Source organism: Equus asinus, chromosome 4 (assembly GCF_041296235.1).
Source record: "Equus asinus isolate D_3611 breed Donkey chromosome 4, EquAss-T2T_v2, whole genome shotgun sequence".
Lineage (NCBI taxonomy): Eukaryota > Metazoa > Chordata > Mammalia > Perissodactyla > Equidae > Equus > Equus asinus.
The window spans coordinates 77,642,422-77,669,936 of NC_091793.1; the positions used below are offsets into that span (position 1 = coordinate 77,642,422).

Sequence of the window (27,515 nt, forward strand, 5' to 3'; positions counted from 1 at the left end):
GGGCAAATTCAGAGGAGAAACTTCATACAGAAGAAAGGATTCCATTTAGCACTCTTTAGCACAGGTGACAGAGCAAATAAGTCCCCTGAAGCAGCTACTCAGCTCACTCCACAACATTAATATTTCAATTCTCTGAGATGGAGAAGAAAATGACTGACTGGCCAAAAATAATAATGCTTGGCTCAAAAACAACACCATGCCAAATGCAACCTCCTCTCCTTGAGAGAACTGTTTCCATTTATGCAAGTTCAGCACACACTGAAGGGCATCCCTGTTCCCAAGACAAGGGACCATTTGAAGAAGCAAAGCATGAAATGCAGCCTACTGGGGGAGACTTGATGATTGGGAAAATAACCAGTAGCTCTGTAGGCAGTCCATGAGAAGGGGAATATGGGATAAAGAGAAGCTCCCATTGAAAGAAATATGTAGCCAAGAAGGAAATCCAGTGATAGAGACTAATACACATGCTATAAATTTAGGCTGATGGCTGATAATACGGAATGAGGAAACTGTCACCAAACCTCACTAGGAAATGTCACTCACAGTCATGCATCTAAGTGTCACAGAGTTGAAGAGGAGGTGGGGGTGGGGGGCAGGTGATACATTCCTTGGCTGGATACAATCCCTCCAAATGGCCCCCACTTAACAATTTCTGAAATGTAAAATGTTGACGTGACAGAAAGGCTATCAGAGGAAGCAATATGAAATCAACCTGTCAATCCATCCAGGACAAGATGGAACACTCAGGGATTAGACTGTGAAAGACGCAGAGAAAGTAGTCAGAATGAGGCGTGTTTTTACATGTCCTCATTGTGTAGTCCAAGCCCCAAGCCCTACCTTTGAAAGCCAAGGGCGGCCTCTTTCCTCTGTGCTGCCATTCCCTGATATTAGAAGTTGCTAGTTTCCAACTTACCACAATTTAATGTAATGTATTTCTTCATATCACTAGATACTGAACTCCTTGAGGGATCCTCTCTCCATGTTTTTCCTCCTGTTCCTAGCATTGCCACATAAATAAATTCACTGTTGAATATGTGAACTTATATACAAAACAGATTTAAAATCTCCAAATAAATCATCCAGTAACAAATCACAAAATAGCTTCAATTTTATAGAAAAACAATAGAACTTGAAGTGTTTTATTATTTCACCTAACTCTGAGGGTGGAACAGCGGTTAGTTAAATTAAACAATGTGTGATGATTCTCCTTGGTCATCAGATCACCTCAATCGGAAACCATTCTGATAATTAGAAAACCCTAAAAGTAAAGATTATCAAAATAAATTTATCATCTATCTGTTTCAAGACATTTATAGAACCACAGGATAAAGACTGCAGGAATCTCCCATCTCTTTAAACCAACCAATAGTTTTAAACTGAACTGCAATCATCTCAATAGATGAAAATCTCACCTAATTTAAAGAATCTGAAGAAAACATTCTTTACAGCATTGATCAAATGACTTCACTTCTCACAAAATTTCCTAAGACATTAGTAATAGGTGTAGACAAATCCTTCTGAACAAAGATGTTCACTGCTATTTATGATAGCACAAAAAGAAAGAAAATTCAGTTGGAAATCGACAAAATAAGACCTATTTATTCAACAAAATATAATGTAGCCAACAAAAATATTTATTCAAATTTTGTAATTCCAGTGGAAAACATGAATAAGGTAGTGTTCATGAAAACAGGAAAATGAAAGATTATATACCCAGTATGAGCTCTAGTAAATAAATGGATGGACAGATGGACAGACAGACAGACAGATGGTCAGAAGGAAGGCAAGCAGGCAGGATGGCCAAAAGGTTGGGTGAGTTTTCTTTCTTTGAACTTTATAGATATATTTATAATGAGCAAGTATTATTTTCATAATCAGTAACATATTAACGAAAAATTGCAAAAAATAAAGTTGAAAATAAGGAAGTGACATAGGAGAAAGAGTCAGATTTTGAGGACCATCTGTACTCATTTTCAAATCTGTTACTTACATGTTAGAATTTGGCATATATTTCTAATTTACTTTAATAATTATCTGAAAAACAGCAATAGTTTCTGTTAATTAAATTGCTTTTATGTCAGTCTGCAGTTGCAAATCCATAAAAGGGACAACACATGTTCATTTTTAATAATTATGACTAGAAACTATGCACCTATGAGTAGAAACTAGGCACCTATGAGTAGAAACTAAGAAATTAAGCTAATAATGTGCAAATATCTCTTTTAAAATGCATTTTAAAAAAAGAGAATTTGGCTTTTGAGGGACAGGGTATGAATACTGGATAATATAATTTAAATGGAATTAGTCACTCTGTGTGTTGTGATTACTCTTTACAAAGCATTACTGACTTAGTCAAAATCAGTATTGGGTATAGAATTCTTTCTTTTTTTTTTTTTTTGAGGAAGATTAACCCTGAGCTAACATCTGCCACTCCTCTTTTTGCTGAGGTAGGCTGGCCCTGAGCTAACATCCATGCCCATCTTCCTCTACTTTACGTGTGGGATGCCTACCACAGCATGGTTTGACAAGCGGTGCCATGACCGCACTCGGGATCTGAGCTGGCGAACCCCGGGCCGCCAAAGTGGAACGTGCAAACTTAACCACTGCACCACCAGGACAGTCCCTGGGTATAGAATTCTCTCTCAACATACTGAAGATGTTGACAAATATTGTGTTTGTTACCTGAATGAGGTCATCAGGGACAGGACTTCAGAATATGGAGAAACACTTAGGAAACCTGTGACAGTGCTCTAAATGCCTTTGAGGTAGGCATATCAAAGCAGGTAATGTTTATTAAACTTTCATTTACGTCAACATCCGCTATCCATTGTAGATCAAAGAACACACTTTTAAACTAAAGCACTTCTCTGCCCAAGAAAAGAGTCTGTTCAGTATTTCAGATCTCAGCTTCTGTAGGAACTGAAGGGCTTTTGACATGGCTGAGATTTTCAAAATAATCACATCTATCATGCCAGCGAAGCCCAGTTAAGCATGAACACGTCTACATTCTATAGACGGTTCAAAATTTCAAGGCTGTCTGGACAAACAGGTTACGTGGGCTTACATCCTTTCAAGGATTTTGTTGTTTTCTCTAACTTTTTTTTTGATAGGTTGAAATATTTTACCTGGAATTATAAAGACTATTTGCACAACCTAAGGTATGCTTTCGATTCTGGTTATCAATCAAAAATGGAAACAATTGGGAAATTACCTACCACATAGACAAACCATCTGGATTTTATCCAAAGGGTCAGAACTGAGCAAATATGTGGCCTGATACTCAGCTTTAGTGTATTATTTTCATCTTGGGTGGAAACATTTTTCAAATAGAGCAGATTCCTTTAGATTGTAAATGCAATACAGTTTTCACTTGGAACTGACAGCAAGGCCAAATAGTAATTTTCAAAAAAGCCTTTCTTAGGAAGTTCAAAGAGAAAGGTATAAACATATTTTCTCTGAGAAATATGACTAATAAAATATTTGCATCCATTGAACTGCACTGGGTCAGGAGATTGAAGGAGGTGCTAAGACCCTGGTAACAGTCACAGACGCATAGACTGACTGCACTCTCAAAGACAGAACAGTAGTCATTTGACAACCAAGACATTTCTGCAGATCATATTAACCCAACTTTATGCCTCAGTTTTCAAAAGATACTTTATGATGATCTGTGTCAGAGTCTTTGTTAAATACTGGACAAAGCACAGTTTTCTACTAGCCACAAAATTTTAATCAAGCCTGGATTTGTTTCAACTTATACCAAAAATAACAAGGTATTCTTTGTAGAAATAATCCAAAGAGAAAGGCTTCACAATTTTTCTTGGGATGCTTACAGTATCTTCAATGTAGGGACAACTAAGATATTTTTAATAGAGTCTAAAATGACACATGTCGATACAGTTCATGTCCATTTCATCCCTCTCTAAATTCAAGGTCAATGAATATTAAAATTATGGCTTTTCCCCCTTCTAGGCTTTATTATAGACAAGTGGCTTTAGTCATTTTCATGGGACAAATTTTCCATTGTCTTCATTATTACTCCAAATTCATTATCCCATGCTTTCACCACTGGGCACTATATATCAAATTCATTACTCAGGAAGTTCTACCTAACAGGATAATTATATCTACAATATTCTATATGACGATCATTCTCCATTTGGTCCAATTTACAATCTGTTTCTCCTTTTTTTCTACCTTGGATTTTTCTGCTTGCTCAAATTCTGATCGGAATCTAAGATACCTTCATATCCAAATGTCTTTCCACCACTTCTACCAAAATCTCCTCTGAAAAAAGGAAGACAATATGAAACAAGGGCATAAAAGATCCTCTATGAAAAAGTCCTTGCACTTTGAGAAACCAAGTTAATTGTTTTCCTTACAGAAAAACAGAACATAAACCTCTTTACAATGTTTGAAATCGTGACAATCAAATAACTGCCAAGTAAGACTCCAAAAGCATTGTCTTACATCAGCCTTGGTTAGATGTAAATAAATCCACCATAGAAATCGGTCAAGGTGAAAACACATCGTAACTTATTTTCCCAACCACAGTAGCTGAGAGAAGTTGAAATTCACTAACTCAAGCAATATCAAAATGAATAAATATCTGAGCTCTGTATTTATGGAGTGATGGTATACCATATCTTGTTTGATTTTCTGAACATTTATTGTTTTATGAGCAATGAAGTCATCATTTTGTGATCCCAGGTGAGGGCCCACAACAGGCAAAACATAAGGATGGAATCTATGGCAGAGACTGGGAGTTTCTGGTAAAATTTTCATTATTCCTTTTATGCTTCACTAACAAAACCCCAATATTGCAGGGGTAGCAATGTACCCAACTGAAAAAGAACATTTCCTAGGCTCATGTGAGGACAGGGGTAAAAACTGAGATGTAAACTGAAGGCATTGCCAATATGCAAGAGCTTCCAGGAAAGCTCTTGAAAGGTGTCTGAGTTGGCAGGTGTCCTTTCGCCCTCCCCTCTCCTCTTCTTCCTGCCTAGACTCCCTGTCAGCCATATTGTGACCTGAGACTACCTTAAGTGACCTCAAGAATGAAAGCTATAGATAAGAATGGTGGGACAGAAGATAAAAGCAGTAGAGGTTCCTGATAATATCCGGGAGTCACCAATATCAGCGTCGGATTGCCTCCTCCAGAACACATGTCCCACTGGAGAAGAATAAACCCTTTCTTGTTTAAGTCATGATACTTTAGATCTCTTACTTGCAGGTGGACACAATTCCTAATTGATGTAATAGCTTTATTATTGGTGAATTTGAAGGAGGCTGCTGACCCCAAATCAGTAATACATTAGTCTTAAATTGTTCTTCCATTAGTGAGAATAGGTTGGATAAAGCACACGCAACTTTTTTTTTTCAGTCAGCCTCTTTTTTGTTTAATGGAAGTACATATTTCCTAGATATTTTGAACTAAAGGAGAGTAAAATTTACCAGCCCTTATAGGTGTCAATCGCACAAATTTAACTACATTCTGCTTGGCAGCCACATAAATGCTTAGTAAAGAAATTGAAACAGTTAGATATGTCATTAGTGTAACAAGATCTTTGAATTTCAATTCCTTCACTGTCCAACCAGTTCCTTTCATTAACTACTCCATAGCCGTGAGTTCAATCTCTAATGGGCAACAGTGGCAGCAACGATGCCCCAGGGAAGAGTAGCTGCTCTGTCAGGACAATGATGTATCATCTTTCATACAACAAGGGGACTTGGCTTCCAAGACAAATACGTGATGAGGAGAGAAATTCCGTCTGACAAAGTGGTTCCCCCATGGTCTGCCTGGAGCCAGAGGAAATTGGATTAAACAGTTTCTGATGCCCTCATCCAGGCTAAGATTTCAATGATCTTCATTAACCTCCATTAATCATGTAATCATCATTCTATTTTGTAATCGAATTTATATCATTTTAAGATAATGGCTTCTAGGGTCTGTAGAGACAAAGGAACAATATGACCCAAAGAGTCATTCCTTCCCTGGGTTAGATATCAAATACTGCCACTGAGAATTCTTTCCCATTTGATATGAAGGGAAAGATGTTCACAGAAATGCTTATGCCATGTCCAAGGGAGAATGGCAATGTGGCCTCAATCTTCATATTTCAAAATAGGATGCTTTCTAAAGATCCTACAACTGGCTCAAGGACAAGCATAAAATATTTAAGGCAGAGGCTGGCCCAGTGGGGTAGTAGTTGGGTTCACACACTCTGTTTGGCGGCCTGGGGTTCACCTGTTCGGATCCCGGGCATAGACCTACACACAACTCATCAAGCCAAGCTGTGGTGGCATCCCACATAGAAGAACTAGAATGACCAACAACTAGGATATATAACTATGTACTGGGGCTTTGGGGAGAAAAAAAAATTAAGGCGGGAAGATAAATTTTAAAGTAATTATTTTTTAGATACCCTGAAGGAACAAAATCTTATGGAAACTATTTCATTCAGAACAATCAACAATATACATTAAAATAACATTCATGAGTTGCCAAGTGGGAAGAGATGTAAGGTAACTTATTAAGTCCACTTAATAGCACTCCTTTGTGTAATTTGAAAAAGGAAATACAAAAACCCATTCCTAAAGGGCCAGTTTCTCCCCCTCCTGTTTATTAATCTATTAATAATGTGAGTATACCCAAATTCTTTTTCCAATTTTTCGTTCTATACAAAATATTTGGTTACAGAAAAAAATGATATGCCTTAAAATTTCCGTCAATTCTACAAATTGTCAGGACAAAAATTAAACATGATTTTCTCCCTTTCCTTTGCTTAAGTTAATGTGTAAGCACGTATGTCCTTTTTTCACCACTTCCTGTGTTCAGCCTTGATGTCAAGCCTCTGTTCCCTCACACTGCAGCCAATAAATCTATTAAGAGCTTGGCTGGCATGTGCAGCCATGTCTTGTAGCTACGTTAAAACTTCTGAGTTCCATGAGCATCCACAAAGATTTGTTCAGTTTAAGCTAAATAAACAGAATTAAAGAGAAACTTTTTATTGAATTTAGAATGGGCCTGCCCATTGCCACTGGCCTAGGTACTGACAGGTACTCGCTTGAATCACATTTATTGAATTAGAGGAGATCTACTAGTTGTCAGGGAAGAGGAGAGGGAGGTAGCATTAATTATGGAGCACAATGGAAGATGAAACTCTTTCCACAATGAAAGCAACGTTCCTTCCTCCTCCTTCCCCCACCTCCAATTCAATTTTAAAAGGCCATATCCTAAGCATCAAGGGCAATTTAAAAATGAGAGTAGCATTACGTACTAGGCATCTAGATGTTTCAGATGTGCAGGGCCAGGGAAAACTTGAAGGGCCACTGCAACATCCTACCTGCCATCTGATTGAAACAGATGAAGCATGCTATGGCAGGTGTGTCATTCCCTACCCCGACACACCACACAAACCTTCTAAATCCACAGCGTGACACCAAGTCCTTCAGATTATTCCGAGGGTGACATTTGATAAATAAACCTACCACATGGGAAAATCAACCCATGACAAAGGAAAATACAGCCTTTTGGTTGTCATCGTTTACTCCTTCAGAAAATGTATAGAGAAATCACTCCCAGGTACAACAGGACTGCAAGGGGAGGGGTTGAGGGGGTGAAGAGGAGGCTGATAAAGAATCTTAGGGTTTGAGAACATAGGCATAACTTCTTTAAATGGTCAGTTTATCCATGTTCATAAATTGAGATGGGAAAATTATCAGGGGACCCATAGAGAATTTCATCTCTAACAAAGATGTTAAATCAGAAAATCCTTAAAATGGCTTCCTAAGACTATCGTGAACTTCTCCTAAGGAAGACTTGAGTCTCTTTCTGCCTTGTGAAATCTCAGTACACATGTATTCTCTCATTGGTTTGTTGTGGACTCTTCCAGCTTTGCTTGAACTTCCTCAGGCCTCTGTTCTTTCCTCTCTAGTGCTAAGCTCATGAGAAGAAAAACTAACACGAAGGCCTGGTCAATAGCAGCTGGAGCACTTGGCATCTGGCTGGGGGAGGATTCTTCTAGCATGTTTCCTCACAAAGCCAGGCTCCATGTACCTTGTACGTTTCTCCCAAGATGAGATACGAGCCTAAACAAAACCCGAGGCTTCGTGGACTAACCGTTTGCCTCTTTGGCTCATGTGAGTGCAACATTTCCACATGGTTCCGAGGCCCATCCCAGGAGGAGCTCGGGCCATTTGGTCCAGGTCTCCTCTTCACCAACAGTCTCAAACTTAGACTTCAGGTGTTATCTCCAAGCGAAATTATAGCGATGGATAGAGAGATCTACTGGAAGAATTGAAAGAATACCATATGGATTGTTTAACTTTAGTTGTTCAATGGAAACATTTAAAATGCATCCTAGTTGTCCTGTTTGGCACTTCTACACTATTTAATATATGAACGTCCTCAAAAGTAGAGTGGCCCGGATTCTGTCTTTAGCACCTCTTTTTTTTTTTTTTTTTTTTTTTTTTTTTTAGGAAGATTAGCCCTGAGCTAACATCTACTGCCAATCCTCCTCTTTTCACTGAGGAAGACTGGCCCTGAGCCCATCTTTCTCCACTTTATATGTGGGACACCTGCCACAGCATGGCTTGCCAAGTGGTGCCATGTCCACACCCAGGATCCAAACTGGCGAACCCTGGGCTGCCGAAGCTGAACGTGTGAACTTAACCGCTGTGCCACCGGGCCAGCCCCTTTTAGCACCTCTTAAAGGCATACAGAGGTATACAAATATATAATCACGAGTATCTAACATATAGGGTCAGGAATGTGAAACTTACACTTTAGTTAGGAAGCACTCTTACATGAAATATTACTCAAATGTGTAGAGGTCCATATAGAATAAAAGATTTTCTGCTTTAGATATCAAATTCAGTATTATATCTGTTTGATCATATAAAATGCTTATAAGTATATGAAAAAATAAGACAAATATGGAAAAGGAGAAAAGATAAAACTCATATCAGTTCATTTGTCCTTTACTAGCCAATCAGCAGATAGAAAAAAATTGCTATTTTTGGCTAACGTTTAGTTTTATGATTTTAGGTTGGACTCTGTCCCCATCAGATGGATAAATAAGAGCCCACTGACCACATGTTCCTCTTTTAACCCTTGCAAAACTAACAGGGAAATTAGCTCATACATATTTACTGCCCAAGGTGGTTCTATTTCTAGTAATCCACTTCGATATTCAGCAAAAGTTCTAAATCGCTCACTTCCTAAGCTGAAATAGAATTACATGCAGGGCTGAAATAGATCCATTAATGACTTATTGTATTGCCAGAGGTCTACTCAGAGCTGCCTGATCTTAGGATTAATGTCAGAATAAATGTTAGAGGAAGGCCAATATACTTTAATTTTATGCATATTACCTATTTTAGCAATATATATTTTAACACTGGTTTTGCCATAAATATCTTATTACTACTAAGTATCAAGAGGAGTTCAAAAATATCCACCAGTAGGGACTGGCCCCGTGGCACAGCGGTTGAGTTTGTGTGCTCTGCTTTGGTGGCCCGGGGTTTGCCTGTTCGGATCCTGGGCTCAGACTCACACACCGCTTGTGAAGCCATGCTGTGGCAGGCATCCCACATATAAAGTAGAGGAAGATGGGCACGGATGTTAGCTCAGGGCTAATCTTCCTTAAAAAGAATCCAAAAATATCCACCAGTATACTTCATATTACATTTTTAAATGAAATTAAAATTTAACTTACACCTTTTAGAATAGAGCAATTGTAGGTCACTTACTGGAATAACACTTAACATGTGCAGGTGCATAATGATTATAAAGCAGGAAAGAAAACTTTGTTAACCAGAATTGTCATGCACAAGTTATAAACCATAACATAAAATAATTTTGTGTTTTCCCTCTAACCAACATAAATAACACCCAAATAAATTAATAATAGCTAAGAAATTTAATCTTGAAAGAAACAAGATCTTCATTAAGGAAAAAAATCTCTTGTAGATATTTTTCTACTTACAATATCTTCTTTAAAAAATAGCTAATGTTTAAAGTCTTGATAAAATTTCAAAATTAAGCCAAAAAATAGAATTTGCAATATTTAAGCTACATCGGTACTTTATAATTTTTAGAGAAAAACAAAGCTACCCCTTTTGATACAGTAAAAAAAAACTATTAAAAACTATTTTTCTAAATTAAGTTTTCAAAAGAGGGGGCTTAAGTGGCTTTTCTGCTGGTTTATAGAAAATCTAAATGATACTTTTTCTGCCCAAGCAACACAAAGCAGTGCATTTCACTGCAGCCCAGTGGACATGGGATGGGCACCTGTGAGTGGAGAGTGGCAGAAGAATGAGGTCTGGTCTCCGGCAATCTTCATACCTTGAACATTTGAAGGAAGAACCCCCAAAGGCAAACATTATTTATCTTTGGAAGGTGGAGATATGGATAAATTTTTCCATTCATTTATATTTTCTTGTATTTTATGGGTTTCCTAAATTGAATGAAAATTTTTTTTTCTAGAAGTTCTATTTCATTCGGTTTCAAATGTCCATGGTCTTTTTTTAATAGTCGTTTGGGTTTTGCTTATATTTTCAAGTTTCCCTATTTTTTTTTAGCAGATATGTATTAGTAAGGGTAAAGCTAGAGCTTCAACAATACAGTACAGAGACTGAAAGAACTAAGAGGTGTATATCTCTTTCATCTGGTCTTAATGTGAACGGTCCAGTCATTCTGCACCCATTCAGAGACCCAGGTCCTACCCAAGCCGTTGGTCCTCTATCCCCTAGGATACAGCATGTGTATGGTTAAAGCTGGGTTGTTGCCTATTGTGAAGGGGCAAAAGGAGGCAGTGATACGCACATCACTTCCACTTACATTCTATTTGTGAGAACCTAGTTAAATGGCCACACCTGATTGCAAAGGGAACTGGGAAATATAGTCAAGTTAGGAGGCAGTCACATACCCTATAATTCTATTACTATAGAATAGGTGAAAATCAATTTTATGGATAACTAGCCATCTCAACCACAACATGAAACGAAGATTTTACATTATGTGTCTAACACAACCAATATCAAACTCTCTACAGGTATGATTCTGCTGTCTACTATTTCTTCTGTTTTTCCCTTATCATGCCATATTTCCCTTTGCAGTGTGATTTTTGAATGTGAGTTCATGTTCATGAGGTATTATCTGTGGGAATGCTTTGAAGCCCAGATTGAAGTTGCATTCTTCCAAGGAAGAATGTATTTGCTTTTGCCTACCAATCCTAAACAATTTTTCATTAAATTATCTGCTAAGTTCTGGTTAGCCTTCATAGGCAAGTTTCCTTGTTGATCTCTTCTGGGCAGCACACCTCTTTCCAGCTCTCACCACTCTCAGATTGCAGCCCTTTTGGGTCTCACCTTGAGTGGTCCCTGGGCCTTCTCTGCAGGTCACATCACACCATGAAGTCATCAGAGTGGAAGCTAATGGATTGGCAGAGACCCTCTAGTGTCTTGGTGCCCACTTACCTCCTAAATTCCTGTTATTACTTAATTTTTGACCTCTACAGATTCCCTGCTTTTGTGCCAGCTTTGTAATGCATTTAAAATTAAGGGGCTTTTGTTATTTGTTTGCTTTACATTTTAACAGCATTTTAATTTTCTCATTGGGAAGATTATTTGGGGTTTCCAGTCTAAGATATAATCAGAGATGGAAGTCCCAAATATCATTTTACATGACATAAATACATACCCACAAACATACACACACACACACACACACACACACACACACATATAATGACTTAAGGAAGTTCATCAAAAGAACATGCGAGCTGGAATCCCAAGCCTAGAGTTTCACCCCTGGGTCTTATCTGTTATCCATACTCAGAACTCTGATTTCTTCACCTGCAAAATAGGAAGAACAGCAGCCATCTTACCCATCTGAGTGAATTATGATGATGATCAAGTGATTTATCAAATGATAAAGAGCTTTGCAAATTCTCAAACAACATGGCCAGTTGGAATTAAGACCGAGAACTTTACAAGCTTAAGAACATCCATATGTCAATAGGTACGGACATGTTAAAAAGCAATGATTTACACAGCCCTTTTCTTGCTATCTTCCACAGGCCCTGCCCCTGCTGAGCTGCCCTTCTAGTTATTGGTTTCACCTGTGAACAGTTCGCTGCCACTGCTGACTTCATCGAATATCTCCTTTGTACTTCCATCTGCATTTTATGTGAACTCAGGAGCGATTAGTTGCTAATATCAACAGTGGTGCACAGTCTAGGAACATTTATTGCTCCCCTGCTTGGCTTAATGTTTCTGACTTGGTACCATTATATTATTAATAGTCACAGGGTACAATAAAAGAAAATTAAGTGTTTATTTTGTTTAGGCTTTAGCCACTTTACCTACAGCCTTTTTCCATTACATTTGCACATAAACGAGCATACACTACATTTTTTAGATGCAAATCAGGTTTTAAGTTTGCTAATCATATAGTTTCCTTTCTGGTAGTCTTCCAGGCTGGCTTCAGTGTTACTCCTGATGCATATATATTGTGGCAAATGAAGAAATGGCCATGTGGTAGATGTTTGCCCTTTGTGATTCATTAATAGCTGTTTTTGCAGAGCAACTGTATTTTAAAATCCAATTTTACTCCAAACATTCCTTTGCAATTCCAGGACCATATCTGTTAAATTCCAGGCTGAAGTCAATTATTCAATTACAGATAATTTTCTAATAAATAGTTGGGAACAGTTGCCATGGAAAATGGAATCAAAGACATGAAAACGACTTCAGGTAAAATATACTGGAACCAAGTTTCAGCATTAAAGGACCTTCACTCTTCAGCATGAGAAAGAGCCCAAAGACCTGAGGCGTTTAAGTGGGCGCCCAAGGTCAAGCAAGGCAATGAGTTGATTCCACATTTTCTGCTCTCTCCACCACCTCCAAGCCAATGTTCTTCTAAATGAAGTGTTTGTTCTGCCTTAAAAAGATAATTAATATTTTATATTGCAAGAACTCCTTTATTCCTTGATGGGATATTTCCAACTTGATTTATATGATGGTGTTTAAATGTTTAAAAGCTTTTCTAAAGCAAGTTTTCAATCAATTAAAGAATTTGGTTTCCCTTGAGGTTCCTGCGTCAGATATTACCTCAGAAGGCTTACTTCCAAAGATTTATGATCCAGGCTGTTCCTCCCATTAACCATGTATTTCAGTTCCATTGGACTAAGCTTGAGGATTTCAGCCCACCATCATCACATGGAGTGACTACAAGCAGCACTGTTGATCCTACATTTCCCAATGCCCCATCAATGGCTCTGGGTCACGCTAGACCCAGGTGGTCTGCTCAGCTGGCAATTTATAGGAGACCTCTGGGATTCTAGGACTATCTCACAGTTTCAACAAACAGGTTATCCTGAGCAGGAAGACAGAAACACAATATTCCAAGAGAATCTATATAAAATATATTAAAGTTAAATCCAAAGCAGATAACTCTGAAAAATGTGAAACTTTTGTGTAATACTTTGTAGTTTGAAAGACATTTTTCCTCAACATTCCATTTCATCTTAACTACAAAGGCAGGCATTATAATGATGACTTTTTTTTTTAAAGATTGACACCTGAGCTAACAACTGTTGCCAATCTTCTTCTTCTTTTTTTCTGCTTTTTTTCCCCCAAATCCCCCTAGTACCTAGTTGTATATTCTAGTTGTGAGTGCCTCCGGTTGTGCTATGTGGGATGCCATCTCAGCATGGCCTAACGAGCGGTGCCACGTCCACGACCAGGATCCAAACCTGTGAAACTCTGGGCCGCCAAAGCAGAGTGTGCGAATTTAACCACTCAGGCACACGGTTGGCCCCAATGATGAAGATGTTCTTGGTGAAAAAACAGAGTCAGACCTAGAATGTAGACTCAGGTCTATGGGCTCCAGGCCCAGGCTCTTCCTTCCTCACCATGTTGCTTGGACAACAGCAACACCAGGCAAAGCTGGCCCCAAACTGGACTGTCTTCCCTTTAAACTTCAGTGTACCTTCACTACCTCCTTCCAAGGCATCTTCCAGTCACCTCTCAGTGCACCAAGACTCACCCTGTATCGTTGCCTTGGTTTTAGAATTCTATCAATAACAATCATATGTTACCACCTCCGTCATCTCCTCCTCCGAAAGTTACCAAGATCCACAACACAAAGTGTGTTTGCGAACTTTCTTTGGTAGGATATTCAATTTCACCATATTTTACCTAAGAATCCAGCTGTAAAATCATAAAATTCCCTTCTAACCAATAATTGGCATTAATGCTTTTGTTTTTATGCCTTATTTTCAATAGAAAAGTATTTTCATTGCAATGACATTCTCTCAGACTTTGAGTGTATCCTTCCCCTTTTATCAAAGGACTCTAAGCACTATTACAATAGTCATTGTTATCAAATTTCCCAAAATTTTGCATTTTCCCTAGCCAATATTATTCATCCCGAAAAGGACGAGACAGCATAAAGCCCTTTGTGAAATACCCCTGTCTACTTGACCAGCCTTATATTTTGCCAACCCTCATCCTTAGAAAGAGGAAAATAGCATTTCTCTGTAGTTATCCAGTTATTTCAAATTTGGTCTGCCTTTGCAAGAAACCTACTGTTAGGACCATTATCACGTTTTAAAATCAGAAGGAGTGAAAATCTGGAATAGAAGGAGAAACCGATCTGGCTAGGGACACTCAAGCTGTGGTTGTTGGGGGATAAATATGCAGAAAGATGCCCCCTTTGATGACCTGCTGACAGTGTTTTATCAGGACCACCGATGTTTCAGTTTTCAGTTGACGGGGCTTCCTCTAATGTATTTTCATCATAGGTTAAACTCCTCACATGTGACCCTTTTACCTGAAGTACTGTTGACTGGATATTACTGCTAGTCCCTTACCCATAACCAACTGCTCTCCTGCTCTCCTGCTCTCCCTCCCCTCATCAGGGCTCCCACTCCAATACTCAGGATTTGATGCAATCCTTGCCTACATCCCCTTCAAAGCTATCTTTCTTGAGCCTCAAATGTTCAAGACCATAAGTCATGCAATAGTTTGCAATGGTAATTGGCAATAAAGTTTTATTTATTTCTTCCTCTTTATTTCATCTTAGTGTTCATGAGGCAGAAATCTAATTGAGTCAGTGTCTAGAAGTAATTGTAACAGAGCAACATAAAAAAATTCTGAGAGCAAAGATAGTCACCCACAACCTCATCCTCTTAACGCTCTTACTTCTACCAATTTAATGCACCAAACTACCCTATTCAGATATAACTTTACATGGTTCCAATCACACTCTACACGAAACATTGCATACTTTAAAATTCCGCTTGTTTTCATGATATCATAAATACTATTCCATGTTGTATGATGGGGTTTATAACTATCATTTCTAATGCCTACATAATTTTCCTTTAGATTTCTTATAAATTATCTTGCTACTAGACATTAGTGTGGCTTTTTACTTTTCTCTTTTAAATAATTCTGTGACGACGATCTTTGTGCATATAGATTTCTGGTACTTTTATTATTTTGTAAGGACTGATCATTGTTCCTTCTCTTTTTAAGATATTTTATAAGCTCTTCCTCCACCATCCACCCTTTAAAGGTTGGGGTTCTCTTGGGTGTCATGAAGAATCTTCTTTTCCTCTTCTCACCAGGTAAGCTCATCTATAATTAAGGCCTCACCTCCCAAAATATCCTCCAGGGCCCCAGACCCATATCTATTGCCCAGCAAAAACATACCATGTAATCCCCACTGAATCCTCAAATATGTTCCCAAACACTAAACACTAACTTCTCCTAGAAATCGCTCTACCTTCTGGGTGAACATTCTCAAGAAATGGCATCCCCATCTGTCCAAACTGCTGGCTTAGCAACTACCCTAGGAATCTTCCCTCTCTTTCCTTCACATTCAACAGGTCTCAAGTCCTCTTCAGTGCTGCCTTAGAAATCTCCTTCACACCTTTGGTTGCTTCTCTCTCTGCCTCCCACATAGCCACTGCCCTAATTCAGGCCTTTCTCATGTTTTACTTAGCATGGAAGCCAATTAGCAGACAATTATCATCCATCAATTTCTCACCCCTGCAACCAGTCTTATCTTAAACAAGGCTCCCCCGAGTACAAACTTCATTAGTTTTTTTTTTTAATTATTGCTTATAGCAGTTGGCAAACTTTAGCATGCATCAGAATCACCTGGCCAGCTTGTAAAACCAGACGTTTCTGGGTCCCACTCTCCAGAGTTCCTGATTCAGTAGGTCTAGGGTGGGGCCTGAGAATTTGCATTTCTAACACGTTCCTAGGGGATGTTGATGCTGCTGGTCTAGGGCCTACAGCTTGAAAACCACTGGTCTCCACGATGATATTTAAGTTTCTAATCATGCTCATTTGAAAATCTGCGCTCAGTTTACTCTTCCAGCCTCACGTTGCAGAATTTCTCCAGTAAAAGTTACTTTTCTGCCATGCTCAAATTGTCAACTACGCTCAGTTCCTGTCTGCTTTCAGAATTGCTCCTCATTGGGTATGACTGCCTGTATACCCCTCATAACCAAGTTTTCTTTTTCTACTGGCAAACAACTACCACAAAATCACACACTCAAATATGTATCTAGACCAAGTAAGTAGTACAAATGCTTCAAGCAGGGGAATGACATCACGAAAAAAGTTCTCTTTAAAGGAGCCACCTCTACCTAGCTCCTCTCTATGACCTTCCTGAGGCTATTGTCAAGTCCTCAGATTTTTTCAAAGGAAGCCAGAATTCCAGATTTCTAAGCAAAATCTCTACTTTCTTAGATATCGGCAATGGATTCAAAAAATTTAAAACCATGAAACCATATGCTGGCTCAATTCAACCAAAGGCCCGTAAGTTTGCAACATATAGGTGCAACATAGTCTTCTGAAAACCACGTCCAGTATCTATTCCTCAATGCAGCTTTCCTGATGCGCACCCGCCCCAATCATATGTGCGAATGCATGTATGTGTACACACATGTACAGGCTTCGCTGTACCATCCTTTCTGCTCCGAGGGCACTTTGTCAAGATTTATATGAAAGCATTTAATTGAAATAATTCAATTAAAATATTTACAGAAGAGTCACCCCCACTATAAAATAAGAAGCTCAAGAACAAAAACTAGTTCTTATATTTCTGTTATTCCCATTTCCAAACGTAGAGCACCCAACAAATGTTGATGGAAGGACAGAAAGAAGGAAGATTGACTGAAGGAACAGATGAAAATAAACACTCCTTTTATGACATGACATACAGTATTTTGTTCCACATATCATAACCCTTTGTTTGGACTTCAGTGACACGTTCGATTTCCCACAATGAAACATTCAGATTTCAGCCATGCTCTCAGCAGATGTACAGAAAAATGTTGGTCCAAGTAATCTAATATAAACACTGGAAGTATTTGGATCAAGCAGCGTTATCTTGGCCTGTCTTTCAAGAGGGAAATGATGGGTGTGATTCATGACAATGACTAAAGGCATCAGTATTCCCTTATCATCACTCCAGGTAATCTTTCACACACATGCAATTAATCACAGCATTTAGAAAGGGGAAGATTTATGTATCAGCTCAAGCGCCAGCTGTCTCCCACCTATTTAACCAAAACACACAAAAAACAAAAGTCAAAAGAGCAATACCAACAAACAATTCCGTACAGTGCCTGACAGAGAGGAAGTCAAACCAGAAAATTCTTCATCCTCCGTCCATGCCTTTCTTTTACTCCTGAAGTTGTCCAACCTCATAGGCCTGTGTGTGATTTGAATGCCGTCAAATAAACAGCTAAAATTGAATTTAACCACAGGGTTTCTTGAGCTCTGAGGGTCTTTCCTAATAGGAAAAATGTATTGTCAGTGGTGCCCTTTGATTCATACTTTCAGTGTAAATAAAACTCATTGCAGAAGGGAATGCAAAGTCAGGTTTCACTTTCATCTTTTACTAAGTATTAAAGCTTGGGGAAAGAAAAAACACTTTAAGATAATTGCAGTTTTCTTCAATTATAATATAACTTCATAACCTGTAAGGCTTTTTATTAACCAAGGTTCATCAATTCTAATCGGGCTGCCCTTGCATTGGAGAGGCTCATGCCGGTGTAATTAAAGCTGCCAATTCTGCTGACGGCATTCTTCAGTTTCCACAGCCCTTATCAATGGTGGACAAGTCATCAAGCAGCGCATGATAGCCCTCCATACTGCCCCTGTGCCCTCACGTTTTAGTAGAGGAGCTAATCTCATGCTTCTAATTTACTCGTCATACATTCTTCCCCTGGAGCCAATGATATTAATCAGTGTGAAAGAAAAAAAAAGGAAATTAACAGGTAAAATTATATTTTATAATGTTTAAATAGAGCCATCCATCTTTAGTTCACCTTTCCCCATTCACATTGAATATCCTTCATGCTCTTATATAGCACATTGATTTTTACATTATGCATTAATATTTTCTTTAGGAAAATACATCTGATTTCCCGGATCCTCCAATAGAAAGTGCCTAAATCAATAACATAGTTGCTGATGATGCTGTTGTAATTACCTCTTCTCTGTCTGAACACTTACCCATCATGAGCTAGATGTGAGATTGGAATTCATGCGGTGGTCCCCGTCTGAAATCACCCCAGCTGCCACAACAGAATCTACCCAGTCTTGCTCTGTGTAATCTTTCCTTCCTTCACTTTCTCTTCTATTGGTCAGCTTCAATAATCTTTCCCAAAGCAGGTTCTTAGTCATGAGTTCTCCCCCATGGAGAAAACTTAAGGTTGGTTTGAACTATCCTGGACAGCAATTAAACACTTTTTCCAAAGCCGTTGACCCATATGACCCTCATTTTACTTTCTTAGAAGAGGAAAAAAGGAGAGGGGAGCATTGACCTTGAGTCCAGTTGTCTTGGTCTAGTGATCTGACTAGTTGGCTGCTCCTGCCATAGGCTCAAGGTCAATGAACTCTAACCATTGCCCTTAGCATGCCATTAGAGAGCTGTACCTTCTCCCTTTGATAAAATATTCTTGACTGACTTATTTCAGTTAGGACATTCTGCTTTATCTGCTCCAGGAAGACCAAGCTGCTTTTGTTGTCCTGCCCATGATTTTTACATGTCTTCCACTTAATTACTAAGTTTACATGACATTTACATGACAGTGTTTTCCATAAACACTCCCTCCTGTTATTCAGTTTCATATTGGTCCACGTTTTTAAAACAGAAAGGGAAAATATGGACCCTGCAAAAAGAACCAAATCTTCAGAATCTGGCTTCAAACTCACTTTCTCTTTCAGGTCTCACCTGGCTCTAATCATGCCAACAAGCCCTCTGCCCTTTGTTCACACCAGTAGCTATTTTTGCACTATTACATATATTCCCGATACATATTCCTGACATGTTCCCTTGCATTTTTCTAGGAAACCTCATTTGATAATGAACTCCTTAAGGGCAATGACCTTTGCTTTCTTTAAAACTTCCTTCAACAGACATAAGGACAACACTGGATTTGGAGTCAGTAACTCCATCATTTACTAGTATTAAGAACTAGGGCCTTTCTATCAATCTCTCAGAGGCTTGGTTTCCTATCATTAAATGAGGATAATCATGCCACCTGCCCTGCCACCTCAGTAGGCAGGATGGTGAGTAAAGATCATATAAATTAGTTGCCAGGGTACTTTGTAAACTGCCAAGGCTCATGCAGATGCTCTAATAATTATGCTGAATAAATACTGCTGACACACAAACCAGCAAATATTTAAGCTAAGACACATGGGATAGTGGTTCCACCACTCTTACCATAGTCAACTAAAATGTATTTTAACTTTGCATCTCTTTTCTATGCTCATGAATAAGCTGGAGTCTTAAACATAAATGCGCAAGAGTCGAGGAGGCACTAGAAATGAGTAAAGAAGACCCGGCATAAGATATTGTTAAGGTGTGCTGAGGGCTGTGGCAAACTGGAGGATTCATGTCTTATCAAAGCAGGGAGCTGGCACTAGGTCCAATTAATTATACGGTGCAGAAAGGTGAACCAAATATTTCAAGAGAAGCAGCAGTCCATATTTTTATAAATGAAATATCTAGATTTTTAAATTCTTGGCCTTTAATTCAGTTCTTAAAATAAATGTATAATGGTCAAATATATCACTCATGGGTATGCCCCTTGATCACAAGAGTTTGCAACTTCCGGCCCAAGGTTTTCAACAATTGATTTTGTATGAATAATCAACAAGTATTCCTAAACCCTAGGGAGAACTAATTCTGAACCAAGTTTTCTGAGAATATTCAAAAGAAGTATAAGGCATGGTCCTTGTTATTAAAGCAGAGGAACTAATAAGTATTGAGTGCCTAACATTTATTCAGCTACTTTCAAGTAATCAGTTTACTTTAATGTAATCCTTATGAACTCATAAGGTGATTACAGGAATACCCATTTTCTGATCACGTAACCAAGGTACTAGGAATGACCTTCCCCAAGATCACATGGCATAACCAGTAAGTGGCAGAACAATAATTTTAACTCACTTCTGGCTATGGTTAAAACTTGTGTTTCTCCATCACGGAAAGCAACTGAATCGAGCATTAAAGACTTAGAGAATAACTGAAGTTTAAGCTGGGTGGTGACAACACTGTGATGAGACTTTAGAGAAAGGAACACATTGGTAAAGAATAAGTCACTCTCAAAGACATAGTGGAGGATGTGGGCATTGGGTTAGTTAAGATTTGTATAAATGAGGAGAAGTAGAAGGAACAGCATGAATGAAAGCCTAGGTGAGTATGGTAACTTACCAATCCTAATAAAGGTTTTGTTTTTTTTTTCTCTCTCTCTCTCACAAACATCCTCCAGCTTCAGTTAAGGAATATCTGTAGGTTTTACTTGATTCAGTGTTACCCAATGTTTAGTAACAGCGCACTTTTGCTGTCTTTCTTTTGGGGAACTGTCCTGCCATTATTCTGTCCTGGAGCTTCACTAATGCTAAAGCCACCCGCACAGGGAACACTAGACATGCAGAACCTGGAAGTGAAAGGAAGTTAACCCCACAGAGGCAACACAGGACTAATGCTGACCCTTCAATCTCTTGGGTAGACAATTCTCCTCCTTAGAAGGTACCAGACAGACTGACCACCAGTTGCCCACAGTGGTGGCCAAATCAATAATGCACCTTTTCATGGTCTTCTCCTCCTCCTCTGAGTCACTCTTACTCATCTGCGACTCTTGCTCCCTGGAATCACTTCCCAAATGAACTGCCTGTTCCAAGCCCTTGGCTTATGCTCTGCCTTGGGGGAAACCCAAGTTAAGACAGTTCCTCATGCTGAGATTCCCAAACTGCCCTCTGCCCATCCTTCTCAAGGTGAGATTGTTCAGCTTTTATTCTGATACTGACCTATCCTCTACTTTTCTAGTAACTTCCTTGCTTCATTTATATTAGCTGCCATCTGTTTCTGTTCCTTATCACTAAAGAACCCTAACTGCTTAAGGCTTTATTTCAAGTGGACCCATATTACATCCCTGGATAATAGAAGGAAAGTTCTGCACATATACAAACATAGAAATCTTGCTGATGATCGATGTGGTTGTTGCTTTATATGGCAAGAAATTCTGAAACATCTGATAGTATTATTAAATGGCTCTTAAAATATGAACATTATGGATGGGCTGTACAGTCATCTGGCAGTGATTCATGGTGTTTCTGCCAATGCCCGCACCTGGCACAATGAAGTGTTGGAAACCAGCACTTCCCTGATAACTGCCTGGGCATCTGAGACTAAGACTCCATATGATTTTATACCTTCTTGATTAGCTCACCTACCACCTCTCTGAAATCATTATCTTTTGTTGCTTCTCACTTAAGGATCACTCCTGTGATAGAGTAATCTTTGGAGGAAAACACACGTTGCTGTCTACTTCTCCAGGTGAGGAACTGGAGAACAGATGTGACATTCAAACTCATGTCTCTTGGTTTCCCAAGATGTTGTTTATCTACTAAAGCATACAGCTTTCCATTGCCACTTCAAATAAATGAGTTAGATTCCTATAAAGTCCAAGTATATCTGTCATCCATTCATCTATTATTTATCTAGCTATCATCTTTCTATCTATCTATCATCTATCATTCTATCTAGTTACTAAGTCACTCCAAATACACAAGTATAGCCCTGAAAAGTGGCCATTTTTCTAAAATGTGCATCTGAAATTGCAAATAGAAAATCTACATTATTATAGTGCATCTGGTCCCTGTTAATTCTTAATCTGTTGTATCTTTTACTGTCATGATTTCTCCAGATGTGTGAGCCTATCTCATAAGTTAATATTTTACATAAACTACTCTGAAGAATTGCTGAAACTCCTTGGCTCCCAGCATTCTCTTCATACAGGAGCAGTCTAAGTCTGGCTGATCAAATGCCAAGGAGATCATAAAAATCCACCAACTAAGAAAATTGCAAATGAGTGCAAGATTCCCCCCACCCTCCTCAGTCTGTGTGTTTTACACTCTGTTGGGTTTATAAAACAAAAAAAGCTAAGAAAAATTAGCACTTACTAAAGATTAATAAGTTTTTGAGAACTTTGTTAATACCCTACAAAGAAGTGGGCCTTTTATCTCTAAAATAGAATCCAGAACAATGGGTTTGCCTTTGAACAATGGGTTCAAGAATAGAACTTCCCATTTGGAAAGTTTCTCCAGATTTTCTAGAATGGTGGCTTCCAAATGCAGCCCATCATTAGAAGTGGCCAGGGAACTTTTAATAAAAAAAGAAGGTTCCACGGTCTCAGCCTAAAACTATTGAAGCAGAATCTCTGGCAAGAAGGACCAACTTTCCCTGGTGATTCTGATATTCAGCGAGCTTTGAAAACCACAGCTAGAGTCTCAAGTCTGAACATTAAATATTGCCTCAGCAGTTAAAATTTCAGTGCCTGTGATTATAATTTTATTCTATTAATTTCCTTTGGATTTATGTTTTGGAAGAAAAGCCTGAATGGGAAATCATTTGGCCATTATTTTGTCCAAATCCTCCATTTTGAAAAAGCCTTTCGAAAAGTTGAGAGAGACCTTCAAATGATGGATTTGCCCACCAGCATCCATATCCTTTATTGCTGTAATTCTGATTGCCCTTTTGTCAGAACTGCACCTCTGAAAGCATGAGGACAGGCCTGGGGGGAAGATGGGAAGTTATTTCCACCCAGGCTGAATCATCAGAATTGAGTCAGAAAGCTGGAAAGGACTAGGAGAGACCATCTGGTTTGGTCCCAGTCTTCATGTGGTTGTGATTTGCTTCTAGGAATTTCAAGGCACAGAGAGTTCACTGCTGATGTTTCAATATCCCCATAGTGAGTAAATTCTTCCTTAGGGCCACCTGGTGCTGCTACCAAGCCAGCATGTCCTGATCCCCAATGCAGGGGAAAGGACGCCATTTTCCGTGCCTCCCTAATTTATTCCCTAGAATCAAGAAGCTACACTTAAAATGATACAAAAGGACTATCCTAATAGGAGCATCTTACCATCAAGAGAACTGTAGACTGAGTCAAGAAATCTAGATAGTGGTCCCAACACTGCCACTAACAAAATGTGCAGATCAAGCTAATCATTAATATTCTTGTGTTTTAGTTTCCTCATCTGTCTGCACACTGAAGAAATCAAACCCTTTCTGGCTTAATACTGCATATGTCTATCATTCCATCATTCATTTACTCCCTCATGGAGCCCTTCAATGTGCCACTTAATGAGCTGCATGCTGAGTAAAAGGAGGGAATAAGACAAATATGCTTCTGACCACAAATGACTTAGAGTCATAAGGAAAACAGAACAAATAAAGAGCAAACAATAAATATGTAATTATATTGATATTATTTCTGTGGAGAAAAAGAAAGATGTTGAGGCAGTCTAAAGGAACCACTTAGGCTGTAATCTTTCCTCTCCGAGACAGTACACCTGGCCCTCTAAATCACTGAAGTGTGGAAAGGCAGATGGCTGGTATGTTCCAAGAACTCTCCAAAAGGACTGATTGACCCATTAGCATGAAAGTGATCAATCTTATTAGATTTTGGCAGCTTTTAGATGACCATATTTGTGAGGAAGCATCCACATTTGCTTGCCAAACTACATAAACATCTTCCAAGAAAACCAATAGGGTCTCCAAACTTTAGAGACTAAAGAGACGTGACCCCAGTGTCAGCATTATCACTTGGCTAGGAACTAGTGACAAGGTCAAAGTCATAAATTTAGGCCCATTAACTTCACTTAGAAAAAGTGTTTTATGGCCACAAAATAAACTACTAATATTGGCTCTTCTCCAAAGCATGAATTGATTATAAAGGAACCAAACAGTATATGGATAACTTGGTCAAATTTATCACCAGTAATGGAAAACATCTTCTGTGGTATCCTATTTGCTGAATATTGGGGTGCAGGGTTAGATCAAAATTAATAAACTCCATTAACAAGCTATTACTTTATATTGGAGCAGCACTTGTAACTTTCATGGATGTCTTTGGGTCGGTTGCCACATATGGTAAACCCAACAAATCTGGAGGCAGATGGGATGATGTATCATATCCCCTGCCCAACTAAAAGAAGAAAACTATGCTCTAAGGCAGTGGAGTGAATCACTTCCAAATCACGTAGCTAACTGGCAAACACACACACATGTGTGTATGCATATGTATACACGTGCACATGTGCACGCACACACAGACCACAAGTCTGTATCTATACCAAAGGCCTGCTATGTAGTGACAAAGTCCAAAAAGAATAGACTACACGGAAGAGGGTAGACCACAACTAGTCTGTGATCATTCCTATAAAATGCCATCACATTCTTTCTCAGAAATCTGAGTTGCCAGTGACTATATTAAATTTCAAAGTAGGTAGATATCACATAGCCTTGTTTGCTTGTTTGTTTGCAAAGAAAAAAGATCTTAGGTAAGACCCCTTAGATCTTGGTTTAATTTCATTTGAAACCTTTCATTATTATTATTATTTTTATTGTTATCAGCAGCAGCATTACCATCATCATTTTTATTATTCTTTTGGAACGGAAATTCAAACTCCAACAATGTCAAGTTGTCCATACGACAATGATGACAAATACTTGTTCCGTAACCTGAGGTACATTCTTGGCAATCCCTCATATGCTTACTTGCAATTTAAAGTATGAAAGCTTTTAAACATGCAGTCTGAAACAGAATCAGAGGCTACAGATGGGTTAGCATTCAACGCATGTGAATATAGAACTCAGGTTCAGTCAGCTCAATTGACCTCATGAGGTTATCAGATTGAGTAGTGAACTTTTAAAAACACCCTTTCCTCTCAGCAATCATGGCAAAAGCCAAGATTTTGATGTAGCTGAATAGGGTCAGGTATTATGAAGAGCTCCTTAATGTTTTTGCTCTGATAAAAAAACAATTAGTAATCTATTCACTAGAATCATTGATGGACACCAGTTCATTCAATAGGTCATTGTGTTTCCTGTAATTCAGTCTTCCCACACTTTTTCACAAGGGCACTCATTGGCTTGGGACCCTCTTCAGGGAGACAAGCCCTTGAAGAAACAATACCCACAGCGTTTCTGAACTGCACCCTGGCAAACACAGTCCAGCATGCTGCAGGGGGAAAAGGCAGCGCCCAGTCCTGCTTCTTTGAAAGCGTGGCTTAAAAATAGCCTGTGGCACTTTCCTGTCTGGAGAACTCAGGGACAGCTGTTCATAGCCCACATTTCTTTCATACCTCCCTCCCCACCATAAAGAAAATACAAACCAGCACTGGCTGTAGGAATGGACATCACTCAACATTAATGTGCCTTCAAAAATAGCACAGGAAGAGGCATAGACACAATGAAGGGAAAAATGAGGAAAACCTAGGAGGAGTAGAGAGAGTAGGGAGGAGATACTTTTAAACAATGAGAAATTTAAAATAAGCAGGAAGGCAAGAAAGAAAGCACAGGATTTGGAAAAGCGCCTCTGAGAAGTGACATGATGGTGTGAAAAGGGCACTGTAGTGGGAATTATAAAAATCAAGGGTTTTCTTGTCTCTGATGCTAACTGGCAGTGCTTTCTTGAACATGCCCCTTAACATCTCCACATGTCTCCCACAAAACGGGCAGGGGTGGAGGAAATAGAGCTAGTCAGCCTCCCCAAGTCCCCTCTAATTCTGAAAATACTACATTGTATGAAAGGATAGGGAATGTGGGCTATTAGGCAGTGGAGGAGTTGGGAGGAACACTGGATTTACCTTCCAAATATTTGCATTTCCATCTCCTACAATAGGGCATTAAGGGGTTTGAAGATGATGCAAACTGAAGCACACTCTGCTTCACAGCCACCTCTTTTCTGCATCCTCATCCTAGGAGGGCTGCTTATGGGAAAGGCAAGACAGCTGTCCTCACCTCCCAGGCTATAGCAGCAGCACCCAGGGAGCCACATGGGCCAATTCTGAGAGATCCACAACCACACAATTCCCTCCTGTCTTCCAGAGCACCTGCCTCAAGTTTCCTTACTGATACTCACAAATTCAAGATGGCAGAATGCGTATCCTCTGACTAGAGGCCGTGTAGCGGCATGTGGTTAAAGAGCACAAGTATTGGAGTCAGAAGACCTGATTCTCAACTCTGCTAAATACTAGATCCTTGACCTTCAGTAAATTACTTAATATGTCTATGCTCTTAAATTGTTGTTGTTTTCTTTAATTCCCAAAATGGAGACAGAAATGCAGGTATGAGTTTTAAATGTAGTTATCAAAGTGTACACACACAGGGTAAGCACTCAATATATATTATCTACAATTACTTGTTAATATTATTCTCATGGAGTATTTTACTTAGCTTGGAGAAATATTTTGTTTGTTTGTTTGTTTTTCTCAGGTCCTTCAACCTCCTGAATCACCCTACCATCTCTGATTAAAAAAAAAAAAAAAAAACCCTTCTAGCATGAGAGGGTCAAGCAGCAGTTGATCACACATTGACTAGAACTCTATCAAGCAGGCAAAAATCAGTCCTTAAGCTAATGTGAACCACTTAGTGAGTAAATCTAAACATTTAAAGAGGGACTCCAAATTTTGTAGTTAGAGTTTTCTAAGGCAACAAATGCAAATTTTCTCATCCAGCTTAGACACGCAGAGTGTTTCCTTATTCATCTACCCCTCCCATCAAGAAAAGGGACATAGCATGTCTCCATGTTGGCAGCCTCGCAAGATGAGGTATTTCCTCTGGTTCTGCTCTGGTTGAACTGTGCTAAGAAATCAGCCAACAATAAATGGAAACTGTAGGCACATGTGCATCTCTGAAGCGAGGATCCTAACATTCACAGTGGTCTTTTCTGCAGGCATGGGGTTAGATCATCCATCCAGAAGCATTCATGGAGTTCCTGTATGAAAGCAAGGTTTTGATAAAACTATATTTTCTAGTAACTTTTACTTCTAACTCATATTGACATGGTCTTCTTATAGCAAAATAGAATCATAAAATTTTAAAGTAGGAAGAAACATTATACAATGTTTAGTTGAACTTCTTCATTTTATTTGCCCAGGTAACTATTTGTCTGTATTTTAAAGTAGATCCC

General features: G+C 38.9%; 1 protein-coding gene across 6 annotated transcripts in view; it reads right to left on the bottom strand.

Annotated features, from left to right (window-relative positions):
* Positions 1-27,515, bottom strand: part of NCKAP5 (NCK associated protein 5) — a 916,285-nt gene that overhangs the window by 727,981 nt on the left and 160,789 nt on the right. The gene's annotated exons all lie outside the window — the stretch shown is intronic.